This window comes from Stegostoma tigrinum, chromosome 16 (genome assembly GCF_030684315.1).
Source record: "Stegostoma tigrinum isolate sSteTig4 chromosome 16, sSteTig4.hap1, whole genome shotgun sequence".
NCBI classification, from domain to species: domain Eukaryota; kingdom Metazoa; phylum Chordata; class Chondrichthyes; order Orectolobiformes; family Stegostomatidae; genus Stegostoma; species Stegostoma tigrinum.
Window position 1 is genome coordinate 8,585,771 of NC_081369.1, and position 16,401 is coordinate 8,602,171.

Below are 16,401 nucleotides of genomic sequence, written 5' to 3' on the forward strand. Positions count from 1 at the left end.
GGGAACTGCAGATGAACTCTCTGATGAAGGGTCTAGGCCCGAAACGCCAGCTTTTGTGCTCCTGAGATGCTGCTTGGCCTGCTGTGTTCATCCAGCTCCAAACTTTGCTATCCAGAACATATCCGTGATTGCTTCAGAGACTGCACAGCGATTGAGACAAGGCCAGACCTAGCCTGCAGGTGGGGAAGGTAAAGGTGAAGAGAAGCCCTGGGTGGGACAGGAAGGGATGGGTCTTGAGGGGAACCTTGGCAGCGGACCATGACAGGTTAAATGCATGCAAAGCTAGAAAGGCATGGGAGCAAGCCCACAGCAGGGAGCACAGTGAGTAAACCATGGCTGTGAATCTAAGAGAAACAAAGAGCGGGAAGTGTGCGGAGAAAGTGGTCAAAACCACTAGGGCGCCAGCATGTGGTAGGTTTGGCCAGTGTTATAGAGGGCCATGGGTGACAAAAGGGACACCAATGGGGAGTCAGATCACAACAGTCCATGAGTGCCCAGATATTATATGCTGTGTCATAGAGTCATAGAGTTATGTTGTTGAACAGACCCTTCAGTCCAACTCATCCATGCTGACCAGATGGCTATCTTGAATTAATCTTAGTCCATGTGCCATCATTTGGCCCACACCCCTCCAAAACTCTTGGGAAATAGTGCAACCTTGCTAGAGGAATTGCATAGGCTCATAAGGTGAATGTTGGCATGCAGACATGGCGAGTAAATTCAAAATTGGATACGTCAGACATTTCTTTTGAATGTTGTATCATGTGGCATATGAATAATCCTCAAACAATCCTGCATTCAAAATTCGGGCACAGCAGTTATTAAAGTCAGACTGAGAGTGCTGAGATGTGTGCCGCACTTCTCTATAATGGAAGGGAAGTCACAGAAATGTTGTACATTGTTCCTGATCATTTCCTAAGGTGGAAATTCTTGTGTAGCTTTGAACAACAATGGAGCTGCTAGATTTGCAAAACACCTTAGAGTCCAGCACCAGAGGGATGCTTGATCAGATCAGAATCAAACAATAATTGGAGAACTCTAACCATCTCAAAGAGGCTCCTGACCCAAACACCCAGCTATTGACAGCACTGCATCACTATTGAGCCTCAGAGACTGAAAAGGAAAATGTTACTGGAGACTTGCAGAGGCAGCCAGTGTTCTCATGCAATTGACACAAAAAGAAGAGATATAACGATGGAGAAATGTATCTGCTTTGTCCTTCCTCAGCTACACTGGCCCTATCCCCCACCTCTTCCTCTGTTACATTGATGAGTGTATCAGTGCTGCCTCATGCTCCCACGAGGAGCTCGAACAGTTCATCAACTTTACTAACACCTTCCACCCCAACCTCAAGCTCATCTGGACCATCTCTGATACCTCCCTCTCCTTCCTGAACCTCTCTGCCTCCATCTCTGGTGACTGCATTGAAACCGATATCTATTTCAAGCCCACCGACTCCCACAGCTACCTAGGCTACACCTCCTCTCACCCATCTTCCTGCAAAAATGCGATCCCCTTCTCCCAATTCCTCCGCCTCCACCACATCTGCTCCCAAGATGGGGCGTTCCACTCGTGAACATCCCAGACGTCCTCCTGTTTCAAGGGCCGCAACTTACCCCCTTCGGTGGTTGAAAATGCTCTAAACCACACCTCTTATGTTTCCTGGTACCTCTGCGCTCACATCCCCTCCCCACAACAAAAAGGAAGACAGAATCCCCCTTGTCCCCACGTATCACCCCACTTACCTCCGGATTCAATATATCATTCTCCGCCAATCTGCCACCCGCAATCCAATCCCACAACTAAAAATATATTTCCCTCCCCACCCTTATCTGCCTTCCAGAGGGACCGCTCTTACTGTAGCTCCCTCGTCCACTCCGCACTCCCCTACAGCCCCAATACACCCGGCACCTTTCCCTGCAACCACAGGAAGTGCTACACCTGTCCCCACACCTCCCCCCTCAGCCCCATCCCGGGCACAAAGCAAACAGTCCGCATCAGACACATGTTCACCTGCGCATCTATCAATGTGGCCTACTGACCGCTGCTCCCGATGTGGCCTTCTGTACATCGAGGAGACCAAGCAGAGGCTCAGAGACCACTTTGTGGAGCACCTACGCTCGGTTCGCAACAAGCGACAACTTTTTCCAGTCATGAACCACTTCAACTCCCCCTCCCACACCCTGGGCGACATGTCTATCCTGGGCCTCCTCCAGCATCACAATGACACCACGCGCGAACTGGAGGAGCAGTCCTGTCTCAGGAGCCCACAGCCCAATGGTTTCAAAGTGGATTTTACCAGCTTCAAAATGTCCCCACCCTCCCACCCTGGTCTCATCCCGTGACCAACCCTCCTTCATAACCCCGCCTCCTTGACCTATCTGTCTTCTCTCCCACCTATCCGCTCCCCCCACCTCACTGACCAATCCCCACCACTGCCTGCCTGCACTCACCTATTACTATCCCACTTACCTACCCAGGAGTTAATGCTTCGGGTTCGATGACCCTCCCTCAGAACTGAGGAAGGGTCACCAGGGCCCGAAATGTTAACTGATTTTTGTTTTTGTTCACAAACGCTGCCAGACCTGCTGAGCTTTTCTGACAACTTCTGTTTTTGTTTCTGATTTACAGCATCTGCAATTCTTTCGCTTTTTATTTCAACTATAGAACATCTACCATGAAGGCAATTAAAACCTAACACTGAACCAAAGAAGGAGGTATTAGGAGAAATGATTGAAAATGGGATCCAAGAGTGAGGTTTAAAGGGGCACTGTAAAAGCTGAGAGAAAGATGAAAAACAAAGCCTTAGGGAGAAGATTTTAAACCTGAGGGTGTAGATAGCTGAAGGCACAGTTACAAGTGGTTGGTCGCTGAAAATAGAACCAGAGGTCAGAAATGGATGAAAGGAGAAGTTGAGCAGGGTTTTACAGCTGTTTGAGGTGACAAAAAGACGAAATGGCAAGATCGTGAATGGGGTTTAACTCAAAGAGACGGATTTTTCTATTTTAATCACATGTGCAGCAGTGATTGATAACTTACTCTTGTTATAGAGTCATACAGCATGGAAATAGACCCTTTGGTCCAGCTATTCCACACCGGCCATGTTCCCAAACTAAACTAGTCCCACTTGCCTGCATTTGGCACACATCCCTCCAAACCTTTCCTACTCATGTACTTCTCCAAATGTCTTTTAAATGTTGCAACGGTACCTATATCTGCCACTTCCTCTTACAGTTCATTCCACACATGCACTACTCAGTATAACATTATTGCCCCTCATGTCATTTTTAAAGCTTTCTCCTCTCCCCTTAAAAATATGCCCTCGGGTTTTGAACCCCACCCTGGGGGAAAGACCCTTGCTATTCACCTTATCTATGCCTCTCATGATTTTATAAATCCTAGTAAGACCACCCCTCAATCTCCTACAGAAAAATGTCCCAGCCTATCCAGCCCATTTTTCTAACACAAATCCCCCATCTCCGACAACGTCCTGATAAGTCTTTTCTGAACCCTCTCCAATTCAATATCCTTCCATAACAGAGTGATCAAAACTGGACACAGTACTCCAGAAGAAGCCTCACCAATGTCCTATACAACCTCAACAGGACATCCCAACTTCTGTTCTTAAAGATCTGAGCAATGAAGCCTAGTGTGGTCAATGCTCGAGCCACAATCAGCAAATTGCAGATGGAATTGGGAACAGCGGGTGAGGGCTTCATCTGGCTTGACATTGGTGCCACCTCGCCACCCCCTTGTCAAATATCTCACCGATTTGCTAAATGCCATTTGGACGGGTACCAGATGACCTGTTCCCAGCTTTCAGGGGTGGAAAGGCTGGCATGAAAGCAATCTCTAACTGTGACCACGCAGTGCCTCTGCCACCAGTCTGAGATGCCAGGGGACAGCAGAGAAATGGACACATTCTGTTGTTTGAGATTCACATAAATGATTTGGAGGAGAATATAAGAGGTATCGTTAGTAAGTTCACAGATGATACCAGAATTGGTTGCATCAATTAAGAAATTAAGAGTACACAATGGGATCAACTGGTCCAATGGGCCGAGGAGTGGTAGATGGAGTTTAATTTAGATAAATGTAAGGTGCTGCATTTTGGAAAAGCAAATCAGGGCAAGATTTATACACCTAATGGTAAGGACTTGGGGAAAATTGTTGAATGGAGAAATCTCAGGGTTTAGGCACACATTTCCTTCAAAGTGCCATCATAGGTAAACAGGGTGGTGAAGAAGGCATTTGGCAACCTTGCCTTTGTCGGTCAGAGCATGGGGTAGATAAGAGTTGGGCCATCAAGTTAGAGCTGTATAAAACATTGGTAAGGCCACATTGGAAATACTGCATAAGATTTTGGTCCCCTTGCTTCAGGAAAGATGTTATTAAACTAGAAAGGGGACAAAGAATATTTAAAAGGATGTTACTAAGCCTGGAAGGCTTGAGTATTAAGCAGAGGCTGAATAGACTGGGGCTATTTTCCCTGGAGTATCAGAGGCTGAGGGGTGGCCTCACAGAGGTGTATAAAATCATGAGGGGTATATATAGGGTGAATAGCCAAAGTCTTTTCCCCAGGTTGGGGGAGTTCATAGCTAGTGGGGCATAGGTTGAAGGTGAGAGGGGAAAGATTTAAAAGGGACCTAAGGGGCAGCTTTTTAACACAGAAGGTGGTGTGTGTATGGAATGAGCTGCCAGAGGAAGTGCTGGAGGTGGGTATGATTACAATATTTAAAAGACATTTGGACATTTACAAGGATAGAAAAGGTTTAGAGGGATATGGGCCAAATGCAGACGAATATGACTCATATATTTTGGGAGATCTGGTCAGCTTGGGCCAAAGGGCCTGTTTCTATGTGTATGACTCTAATTAAAATCCCCAAAGTTGCCACATCCATGAATTCTTCTACTAATGATGCTTGAGAGGGAACCCAACACTAAGAACCCCTGCCCGCCCTCCCAGCAGCCTCTCCTGAATAAACAAATTATACCTGGTGTCAGACTGCCGAGATGTGGAAAATGACTTGCTCCAGTAGGGTGTGCAAAATCTCCCAGGGCGCAAACTGAGAACACAGGCAGGTGTGACAATCCTTATGCTGAATTTCAGAGGCAGCGATCCTGTGACAGTCACAACAAACAGCACCCGCCCGGGAACAGGACGAGACCTAAACACCTTTGTCCTCCTCCGCTGTTTATCTGTGTGTCCACAGCTTTGGCGTCTCCACGAGTTAAAATTCCCAGATTTTCCCAGAGGTCCCTGCAAATGTTTTTGTCGGGAATGAGCAGCTGATAAGCGCCAACCCATCCTGCTGGGGTTGGTGGCGGGGGCGGGGGGGGGGGGGGGGGGGGCACCAGCCAGCATGGAATGCTGGGATTCACTCTGAGGCAAAACGAGGCCTTGAGGAAAGTTTACAAAATTCTTGTTGATTAGCAACGGTTGAAACAGGCACTTGAAATTCCTCTGGAAGGGAAGACCAAGGTGTGCCCTAATAAAAGTTGTCTGTATTATGAAAGGGTTTAATACAGTGGACATGCCCCATATTTCCTTCGATGGACGGGTCCTAATCAGAGCTGCCTATTCTTTGCCACTGACACCTCTTGGAATGGTTGCTAGGCACCATCCCAACTCAGAGCCATTTTTGAAGAGGACAGTCAGTGGCAGATAGATAGTTATCTACAAATTGGTTTAATTCAGACGGTAAAACGTAGGATCAGAAGTAAGCCGTCCAGCCAACGAGCCCGCCCGACCATCCAATGAGATCAAGTCTGATTGGATCAACTTCAACTCCACTTTCCCACCTTTTCCCCATTAACCCTTCATTCCCTCACTTATGATGTCAGCCTTGACTATTCTTAATGACCCAGTCTCGACAGCCCTCTGTGGTAAAGAATTCCACAGATTCACAACCCTCTGAGGTATGAAATTCATCCTCATCTCTGTCTTAAATATGCAATTCCTTCTTTTGAGTTTCAACCCTTTGGTCGTAGACTCTCCCACAAGGGGAAACAACCTCTCCACACAACTACCGTGTAAAGTCCCCTTGTAAGTGTTAACAAGGTCACCCTATAAACTCCAATGAGTACAGGCCTAACCTACTCTCCTTCTCCTCACGGGACAGCCCCTCAACTCCCAGGATTGGTGTAGTGAATCTCGACTGAACTGCCTCCAATGCCTTAGATAAGGGGCGCAAAACTGGCCATAGTATTCTGGCTATGGTCTGACTGGAGTTACATTTAATGTATAGTTACGTTTTATACTCTATTCCATTCGAAATAAAGGTCAACATTCCGATTGCCATCCCTTTTAAGCACTGAAATTGGATGTGAGCTTTGTGTATCTCATGGAGGATTCTAAATCCCTCTGTTCTGTAGCTTTCTGCAGTCTTTCTCCGGTGAAATAATATTCCGCTTCTCTATTCCTCCTGCCAAAGTACATAACCTCCCATTTCCCATCTGCCACGTTTAGGCCTCATTCAAGCCCTGTCCCACAGTCACCAACTTCATCATCATAGACAACATTGAGGCAGCAGTGTGTCGGGGGAGGTGTGATAGTTTATTCCCTGCCAAAAGAACCAAGAATGGCCATCGGGCCACTACTGCTCTTCTCCCACTTGAGGCGCTATTTCTCCAGGGCCATAGCCAGGCAGTTCCAGCCATTCTAAAAAATAAATCACTCCGCCTGGTCTTTGCCAGTCACACTCTTTCCCCAGATCCCAATAGCTCATGGGCACCAACCTCAGGAACCTACTCACCATTCCTGAGTGGAAAACGAGTTTGTTCTAGGAGTATGATTTACACCAACACCCCTCCCCAACCCTGTCTCAAAGTAACAGCCTCTAAATCCTGCAGATTCGGGACCTGGAACTCACGCACCACGTCAAGGTTTATGACCTTTGACTGAGAACTCATCTCCATGTTGGAGAAGGGCAAAGCTAAGCGCAGCGTAAGTGTAGCGTCGACATCCAGGAATAGTGTTGGGAACCTGAGATGAACCTCTTCACCCAGAGACTGGCTAGAATTGAGGCAAAATGCATTCAAGTGCAAGATGGATTAGGATACAAGATGGACACAGCTGCAAGAGTAAGCTGATTGGATGAGATGGTGTTGGATAACCAAGGGTAGGGGTGGTGGGGGCGTGGAAGCTGATCAGGAGTAGATTGGAACGTGGATTAATCGAATCAAGTGTTGTCAGAGTGAATGGCAGAGTAGGGTCAAAAAACAGAGGGACCAATTTTTGGTTCATAGTCCCTATGTTCATACACACATAGGCTGAGACTCATTGGGATCCAAGCACTGGTAGAGAGTGATCGGGCTGAATGGCCTGTTTCTGTCATTACACACTACGAAATTCCACACAGGGATCCCTTACTACCATTCAAAAGATGTAGAAGTGTTTGCTTTCCCCTGGTATCCCGATCAACGCCAACCAGCACCCAACGGCAACTATCCACTCACCATCTCGCGGCAATATGTGGGATCTTGCAATGCACACTTTGGCTGCTGCATTGTCAGCTTTGAAAGAGAGTCGGCCCTTCAAAATAGCCTCATTGGTTGTAAAGCGTTGTGGGGCGCGAGCTCATGGAAGGTTCTACGTAAATGCAGTTCCGTTCCTTCTTTATCGTTCCGAGTGAGGGCAGGAATGGGGCTAATTGATGCCGCCCTCTGTGGCCAAGTAGCTCACAGGGACAATGGAGCTTCCTGTGTAACCACGCCTGGGGCCTTGTCGATGTTCCCCTGTTGGATTTCTCCAGGCTTGCTGGGTGCGTTTTTTTTTCAAAAACATAAAGTGAGAAGAATTCAGCATCGAACCAAAAAAGCAGCGACATAATTTGAATGCTCAATTTACGGCTGAGGCCCTGACACTCAAGTGTTGCCTCTTCCAGACTATTAATGGCACCAAGTGGCGACTGAGCTAATTGTGTTTTATGATGAACAAACACGCAAAGAGAGAGAGAGAGACGTGCAATATATCCCAACAGGGTTATAAATGGAGATTGCTCACCACAAACATCCCTTCCCAGGCACAGCAAAAGCTTAAAAAGACATCAGCCAAACAACAACTGTCATTCAGTCTGTGCCTCCCTCCCTCCTTTGAGGGGCCTCCATCGAGCCCCTTTGATTTACAATTTATAGCAACTTGAAGGAGCCAGTCTGTGTCCCACCAGACGTGTGATTTAAGTGCCAGAGAGAGCTTTCTTTCTCCTCTTCCCCCCCAGCCCACACCACCCCCCCCCACCACCACTTCCACTCCCTCCCACCCTACGGCCCCTCCTTTGTTTTAAGGGGTATTTGTAGCGAGGAGATTCAACGCTGGAATTCCTGGCGACAATGACTCCCTTAACAGACAGCACAATGGAGGCTCTGCTGAGTTACCCTGTCAGCTTGCTGTACTGTATGGCCTCATAACAGACTCAAGAGTGTGTCAGGGGGGGCTTGGGGCAGGGTGGGGGCGGATGCTGGTGGGTGGGTGTGTGTGCCTGCTTTGTAAAGGCAAAGAAATGCCAGGAATTCTCACTCGCTGGAGGCTGAGCAACATTCCACTCCCACCCCTCCACCCCACCCTCACTTTTGGGCAGACGAGCTCTAAAAGCGACAGCGTCACAAATGAATGGGAAGAACAACGGGACCGAGGCCACGCCAGATTCTTTCACTTGCTAGGCTGTGTTATACTTTGCGAGAGCAAGAGGAGACCTTGCCTTGCTGTTTTCATTCATGTCACCATCCTGGTTTAAGACAGGGCTCCGGCCCAGTTGATGTTCTGCCGGTTCGCGCCTTGAGCCGAGCCCTCAGGAGAACGCTGGCTTTGGTCTATAGCAAATTAGCAGACCTCGGGGATCACTGCATTGGATATAAAGACCGGCCTACTCCATGTGACTCCCTACTGTAAAGGAGCTAATGATGGGAGAAGACATGAGGAGGCCACTCAGCCCCATCCACCATTCAGTTTGGTCCTGGTTAGTTGGGGTTTGGGTAAAGGGGTGCTTCCTGGCTTGACATTATCCCAGTGTGGTCTAACTCTAATGGAAATGTAATGCTCCCCTTGTCATGAACTCCCTGACCTGGGGAAATGATTCCTCTCCATCTACAGCCAACAAGACTCTCTCCACTCTTCATTGGGAGGGATACAGTGGAGTTGGGTGTAATATGTACCAGAAAACCGGACCTGAAATATTAACTCTGGTTTTTTTCTTCACATGCGCTTGCCAGACCTGCTGAGCTTTTCCAGCAACTTCTTTTTTGTTCCTGATTTACAGCATCTGCAGTCCTTTCAGCTTTCCTTTAAAATCTGTCCTCTCTCACCTGAAACCCATGCCCTCTACTTTTGGACTCCCCTACCGTAGAAAAGACCTTGGCTATTCACCCTATCCGTGCCCCTCATGATCTTATAAACCGCCGTAAGGTCACCCCTCAGTCTCTGACATTTCAAGGAAAACAGCCCTGGCCTATTCAGCCTCTCCCTGTGGCTCAAACACTCCAGACCTGGCAACATCCTTGTCAATATTTTCTGAACTCTTTCAAGTTTAGCAACATCTTTCCTGTAGCAGGGAGGCCAGAACTGAACACAGTATTCCAAAAGTGGCCTAACCAAAGTCCTGTACAGCTGCATCGTGAGGTCCCACTTCATACCCAATGCACTCTCCATTCACATCTTTTCAGAAGATGCAAGTTTGCAAAGCAGTTCATCTGAGGTGCCTTCCTTCTTCACTCACCAACAGCACAGTTCATACTTCTCACCCCAACAGTCTCCATCGTCAACAGATACCTTGTGGTACCCTTCACAGAATCACATCCCACGCTCGCCTATCCTCATTCCAAAGCGAACATTCTCTCTCGACACCCTGCCCCAATCCCAACTCCACTTCCCTTCACAACAAAGACCGAAATTGCGGGATGAACTCAGCATGTCTGGCAGCAGTTGTGGAGAGAAAGCGGAGCTCTGCAGCAATTCCTGTTTTCGTTTCATTTGCCAGCATCCACAGTTCTTTGGTATCATTTCTCCCCTTCCCTCTCGTATGGCACATTTCTGCATCTTACAGCCAGACCCTGGGTGAGTTTGTCTAAGTTGAACAGTTCCAGACGTCAAACAAAATGATTAAGCCCCTGGATGGGGTGGGGGTGGGGTTTGGTGGTGGTGGTGGTAGGGATGGACTGATCTCCCCCTGTATTCATCCATGCCCTCTTCAGCTATTTCTAACAAGGTTAATTTTGGCCAGATCCCTTCTGTTACCATTCTCCCAGACCCATGGAAATGATGTTTTAGACGAAGCCAAACTAACCAGGCTTTCTTGAATTAACATAGTGAGCTTATTAGTTAGAAATGTAAGATGAATTAGTAACACAAACACAGATAAGAAGTGAGTCCAAAATGATGAGACATAATCCAGAGGGGCCTGGCTTGCTATTGAACAGGAGCATCCTCATTGTCTTTATAGTCATGAGGCATCACAATCCAGCCTGTTTTGAGATAACAAGATGTGGAGCTGGATGAACACAGCAGGCCAAGCAGCATCTTAGGAGCAGGAGGGCTGACCTTTCCGGCCTAGATCCTTCATCAGAAGAGTCTAGGCCTGAAACGTCAGCTTTCCTGCTCCTGAGATGCTGCTTGGCCTGCTGTGTTCATCCAGCTCCACACCTTGTTATCTCGGATTCTCCAGCATCTGCAGTTCCTACTACCTCAGTCTGTTTTGATTCCCCTCATTCTCCTTTTAAGGATCATTGTTTGACATTACCCTTTCATCTTTAGATTTGAATTACAAATTAAGTCTTTCCACAGTACTTTGGGGCTCTGACACATGGTCATGGCTCATGTAAGAGGAGTTGCAACATCTGCCATCTTACCACCTTCCTCCTCAGCGTTCAAGGCCCCAAGCACTACTTGCAGGAGAAACAGAGGTCAATTTAGCTCACTTGTCTGGAGAGATGATGTGCAAAGCAGTGTGATGCCAACGGCCTGGGTTCCGTTCTCATCACTGGCAGAGCTTACCACAAAGGACTCTCTATCTCAACCTCTGCTGAGGTATGGCAACTCTTAGGTTAAACCACCACCAGTTGTCTCTCTGTAATGAGAGCGCAGCCCTATGGTCTGGTAAGAATGTGGCAACTTGACTGACCCCTTCTGTAGTGTATATATATCTGCTCACTCCACAACTATGATCTGAGCGTGTTATTCTTGTTCCCGCACTGTCCCCTTCATCCAGAGGGTTCTAGTAAAGCTCAACACCAGCTTGAGGGGCAGCACCCAGAGTGAGACCAGGCTTCTACCTGCAACACCAGGATGTATAGGGGATAGTTCTTTTGACTGTGAACTTCACAACCTTCTGATTCAACATTGACCATTGGATCATAATCTCTGCAACCAGTTTGTTTCATTTCCTTTCTGAGATAGCAAGAACTTCAGATGCAGGAGTCGGCGTCAACATAGTGTGGAGCTGGAGGAACACAACAGGACAGGCAACATCAGAGGAGTAGGAAAGGCGATGTTTCGGGTTTATGCCCTTCATCATGACGGGTCTGAAACATCGACTTACCTGCCCCTCTACTGCTGCCTGACCTGCTGTGTTTCTTCATTTCTTTTCTGACGTTTTTGATTGTGCCTCAATTCATTCTTTATTTCTACATGCTTTGTGCAGTTGAATGCTATCAGGCATTTTTAAAGAATTAGATTTAGGTTTTACTGTCACGTGTACTTAAGCACAGGGATAAGGAGTACAGTGAAAAGTTTACAATGTTGCCATTCCTGGCACAATGTTGGGCACAAAGGTGCCCAGGTACAAACTGATAGGTTAAAAAGTAGAAAAAGAAAGAAACAAGAGAGAAGTTCAATATTATTTCTTATTTATGATTTTGTACTGAGAAGAACTGGCAAGTTATAAGTTCCAAATTACAGTCCTTATGTAACTATGGGTCTGCAGTCACTCCACTCCAGGCCTTCCCTGCAAGGGCTCGATTTCTCAATCCCTATACCTCCACGTTTTCGTCTTGCTACTGCTCATTCAGGCTCACCAGCTGCCTCACCATAGGCTGCCAGTGTCCAGCCCCTGATGTTGCTCCGTGCCCCACCCAACCCCCAGCTGCTTCCACAACGCTGCTGACCATCAGAGATCTGCCCAGGCCTCACCAACTGCCTTGTGAGATGCTAGCAAAGTGCCTGCTCTAGGCCCCTAGTCCCTGTCCCCCACAGCTGAGCTCCTTTCAGAAGGCAAGAGAGAAATAAAAACAAAAAACAATGAGAAAGGAAAAAGAAATGCAGTCAGAGTAGACAAGCTCTGGCTCAGGAGTCCTATTAGGCAGCCATCCTGCTGCTCAGCATTCGTACCTCATCTTGACAGAGCTTCTGTTTTTTTTACTCAATCCATTACCAATGCCTTTGGATTTTGAAGACTTCAAAGTTGTTATCAGGAAAAGACAGAGGGTGTTGTAGACTTGCTCACTGAGCCAGTGTGTTTGGTTGCAGACATTTCATCACCCTGCTTGGTAACATTGTCACGGCGCTTCCAGTGAAGCATTGGCATTATTTGTTACTGCTTGTTATTTGTAAGCCTCAGTTTGCTGAGATTGTTGGCATTACTTCCAGTTCTGTTTTTCAATTTTGTATATTGGGTCCAGCTCAATGCGTTTGTCGAAGAAGATCCAGTTGGAATGCCAGGCCTCAGGCATGTCTCTGTGTGGCTTGTGCTATTACGGACACATTGTCCCAATCAAATTTGTGTCCTTCTTTGTCCTCGTATACCGAGACCAGTGAGAATTGGTTATGTCTCTTGGTGGTTAGTTGGCATTTGCATATGCTTATTGTCAGTTTTCCTCCAGTTTGACCTATACAATACTTTTCACAGCCCTTGCATGGTATTGTGCATATTACATTAGTTTTATTGTTCATGGGTATGGGATCCTTTTATTTTCATCAGTAGCTGTTGCAGAGTGGTTGTTGGATTATGGGCTACCCTGATAGCTAGGGGGCTGGGAAAAAGGTGGAAGGAATGCTTCCTCTTATGGGAGAATCTAGAACTAAGGGTCATAGATAAAACAAAAAAGGGTCACCTAAGACAGAGATGAGGGGGATAAAAAAAAACAGCAGAGTGTCTTTTGAAATTCCTTTACTCAAAAGGTAGCAGATGCAGAATCCTTAAGTATCTTCAGGTAGCAGTAGATAGATTGTTGATGATCAAGAAGATGAAAGGTCATCAAGGGATATGTAGCAATGTGGAGTCAAGGGAAAAAAAAAAATCAAATCTGACAGGGTATCCCAAAGATAACGGTACAGAAACAGTGGCCATAAGTGATATGCCAGGGGTCTATTAACTCAGTAAGAATGGAAGCAGGCTAGAGTAGTCCCACCCAAGCAGGCTAGCAGCAAAACTACAAGCAGGTCAAGGGCACAGAGAAGACAAGGCTTCCTTTTATTGAAATCACAAGGACACCATGATGTGAAGTTGATGGAGAGCAGTTTCTCTGAAAGCAGATTATATCATTAACAAGACAAATTAGATAGATACTTGAAAGAAAACAATTGCAAGGTAACGAAGAAATAGGACTACTTAAACTGCTCTAAAGTGAGCTGGCAAAGCTTTCAATAAATCACCTGAGCTGTAACCAGATGATTCAACTGAGCCAAGTTTTGGTTTTGAACAGATTTAAAAATGATTTCTTACATCCAACAATGTCAGGTAACCACTTGCACTTGTTTTTCAGTTATATTCTGATCTTTCTGCATAACTAGAAATAAACTGACTGTGATTAAAGATGTATGTTTTACATATACAAAAATAGTGGGAATGGCTACTTTTCTAAAGTGTTTTAAAAAGAATAAGGTCAAACAGTTAGCCAGTCTAGTATGCACCAGAGAGTAGGAACCCTGCAGTATTAATGAGAAACTGTTTTTACTACAGTTGTTAAAATTAGGTAGGGTTAACATTGAAAACCATAAGCTTATTTTCAGTTAAGGATAAATCAAGAATTGATTTTAATTCAGAGAATCCAGAATTTGAAAGTTACACAGCAGTTTGGAGAATGGCTAAAAGCAAATACAAAGGAATATAAAAAACAATTCAGGGAAAGCAGTTGCCTCAGTGCTTAGGTCAAATTTGAGAAACTTCAAAACTAAGGGTGCCTGTTAAGGATTAAAGTTCATTTAAAGCAGAGAAAAATCTAAAAACTTTGAGTAGTCAAGTAGGACAACTTCAGAGCTCACAAAAATGAAAGGGAAGAATCAATTAAGTCAAGTTAATTGATACATAAGGATAATTTTTCCAGTTGAGTTTCTAACATTGTAACAGAAGACAGGATTAGACTTTGTTTTGCTGCTTTTTAAAAACATCTTTCAAACAGCTCTGTATTTAGGCAGCTTAGATTGTTCTTTCCATTGTGTAATCAACATCTGTTGTGCTGTTGAAAGAAATTGTCAGCACACACAGTCAGTGAAAGTGATATTAACTCAAGATCTACCAACCAAATTTTAACTGAAACCGCAGAATCCCTAATGCAGACAAGGTCATTCAGCCAGCGTCCACACCAACCCTCTGAAGAGCATCCCACCTAGACGCTGTCCCCACCCCCACAAACCCTATTTTCCACAGCCAATCCACTTAGCCTGCAAACTTTTGAACTGTGCGAGAACGTGCATGCAGACAAAATGTGCAAACTCCACAGTCACCCAAAGATGGAATCAAACCCAGGTCCCTGGTATTATGACGCAGCAATTCTAATCAGATGACTTGTCCAGTAGTACCAGAAGCTGGGATCGTGACATAGTCAACAACGGCCTGATTCGTTTTGGGTTTTATCATCACATGGTTGGGATCACTTCGAATAGCGTGCTGTGAAATCAGGTTTGGCAATTTGGAACCTTCCTTGCTTCAGTTGCCTTGATGTCTAATCAGATGTGAGATATAGAGCAGTCCAAATACCCTTGTCCTGAGCTCAGTATACACCATGTTGCCCAGAAGTTCAAGAGTCTACAGACCAGCAGATCCTATTGGTAAGAGAGAGAAAAAAAAAAGTTACATAAGTGAAATACTGGTCACTAGATAGAGCCTGTGGGAATCAGCAACCGGTCATCATTGACATGGCATTTTTCATCCCATGCGATGTCTTAAAGATGCAAGTGTGCTTCTATTAAATCGGTTTTAAATTTAAAAAGCACAAAGCTGAAGCTCCTCCCCCCAACCCCAACAAGATCATAAAAACCTCTTATAAAAGAAAGAGTCAAAACACATTTTTAAAAAAAAAGCGCTGATATTACATGAGGGATCAAGGGCATTAATTTGTGAAATGGACTCCCTAGCAATTTCCTTCCCATTGCCTGACATCAAGTCTACAGGTGACAAACGAGCAGTCAATCCCTGACATGACTTTGTACTGAACAAGGTGTAGGTGGGTTTGCCACAATTTGCTAGCATGCCCTGGGCAGGCAAGTCAAAGCTTCTATTCCTGATCTCTATTCAGTGAGAAAGTATTGTGTGCAGCTGTTGAAATATCATTTAACTGCTGAGCTACTTGTTCCAATCCCCCCACCCGTCATCTATTAGAAATGCAGTGACATGCAAGTGCCCCCATCCCCCCATGAATCCGAATGCAGTTTTATTTTAATCACCATTTGTTTTTGTACTTCAGTGGCTTCTCATTTTTGTTGGGAATAAGCACGTGTGGTGGAAAGGCAGTCATACCAAGAAAGCGGCGCCTGAGATTTCAGAAACGGAAGCTTGTAAAACTGAAAGCACTTCAGCCCTCCATTTTCTTGGAGGTCAGAAGTACTGAATCTCAACAGCTGTTTTAAATTATGTATCTTTTGCCTTGTGAATCCAAAATGAAGTGACATTTGTTTGTAATTACAATACCCAGATATAACTTTAACAAAACATTTTGAGATTGTTCTTGTGAGCCACAGCTTGCTATGAACTAGCTTGCTGCTTTTAAAGATGATTTTCAGTGCCTGAAAGTTCAGTTTAGTGTCTTTCATAGACCTTTCCTTCAAGCAATGGGCCTTTAATAGCTATTGCCAGGCTATTTCAAGGGAATTGAAGGGTTAGCCACATTGGTATGGGACTGGAGTAGGTAGTGATCAATCACGAGTAAGATGGCAGATTTCCTATTGACGTCATTAGTGAGCCAGATATTTACTCAATCCAACAACCTCAAGGCCACATTTTCAGATTTGACTCAAATACTAAAATTTTACCTCAAAGTGCAGAGGTGGAATTCAAGTACTAATTCTCAGAACTACTAGTCTCGACCTCTAGGCTAGGATTAGTCACCCAATAGCTACTACAATATTCTAGTCCAAGCTACAGTTATCTTTGCATCTAGGGGGCTGAAATGCACTAACAAGGCCATTATTATATCCTACTAGCATGTTATGTAGTGACACTGGCCTACCAGGAACTGTGGGAACTTGGGGATAAT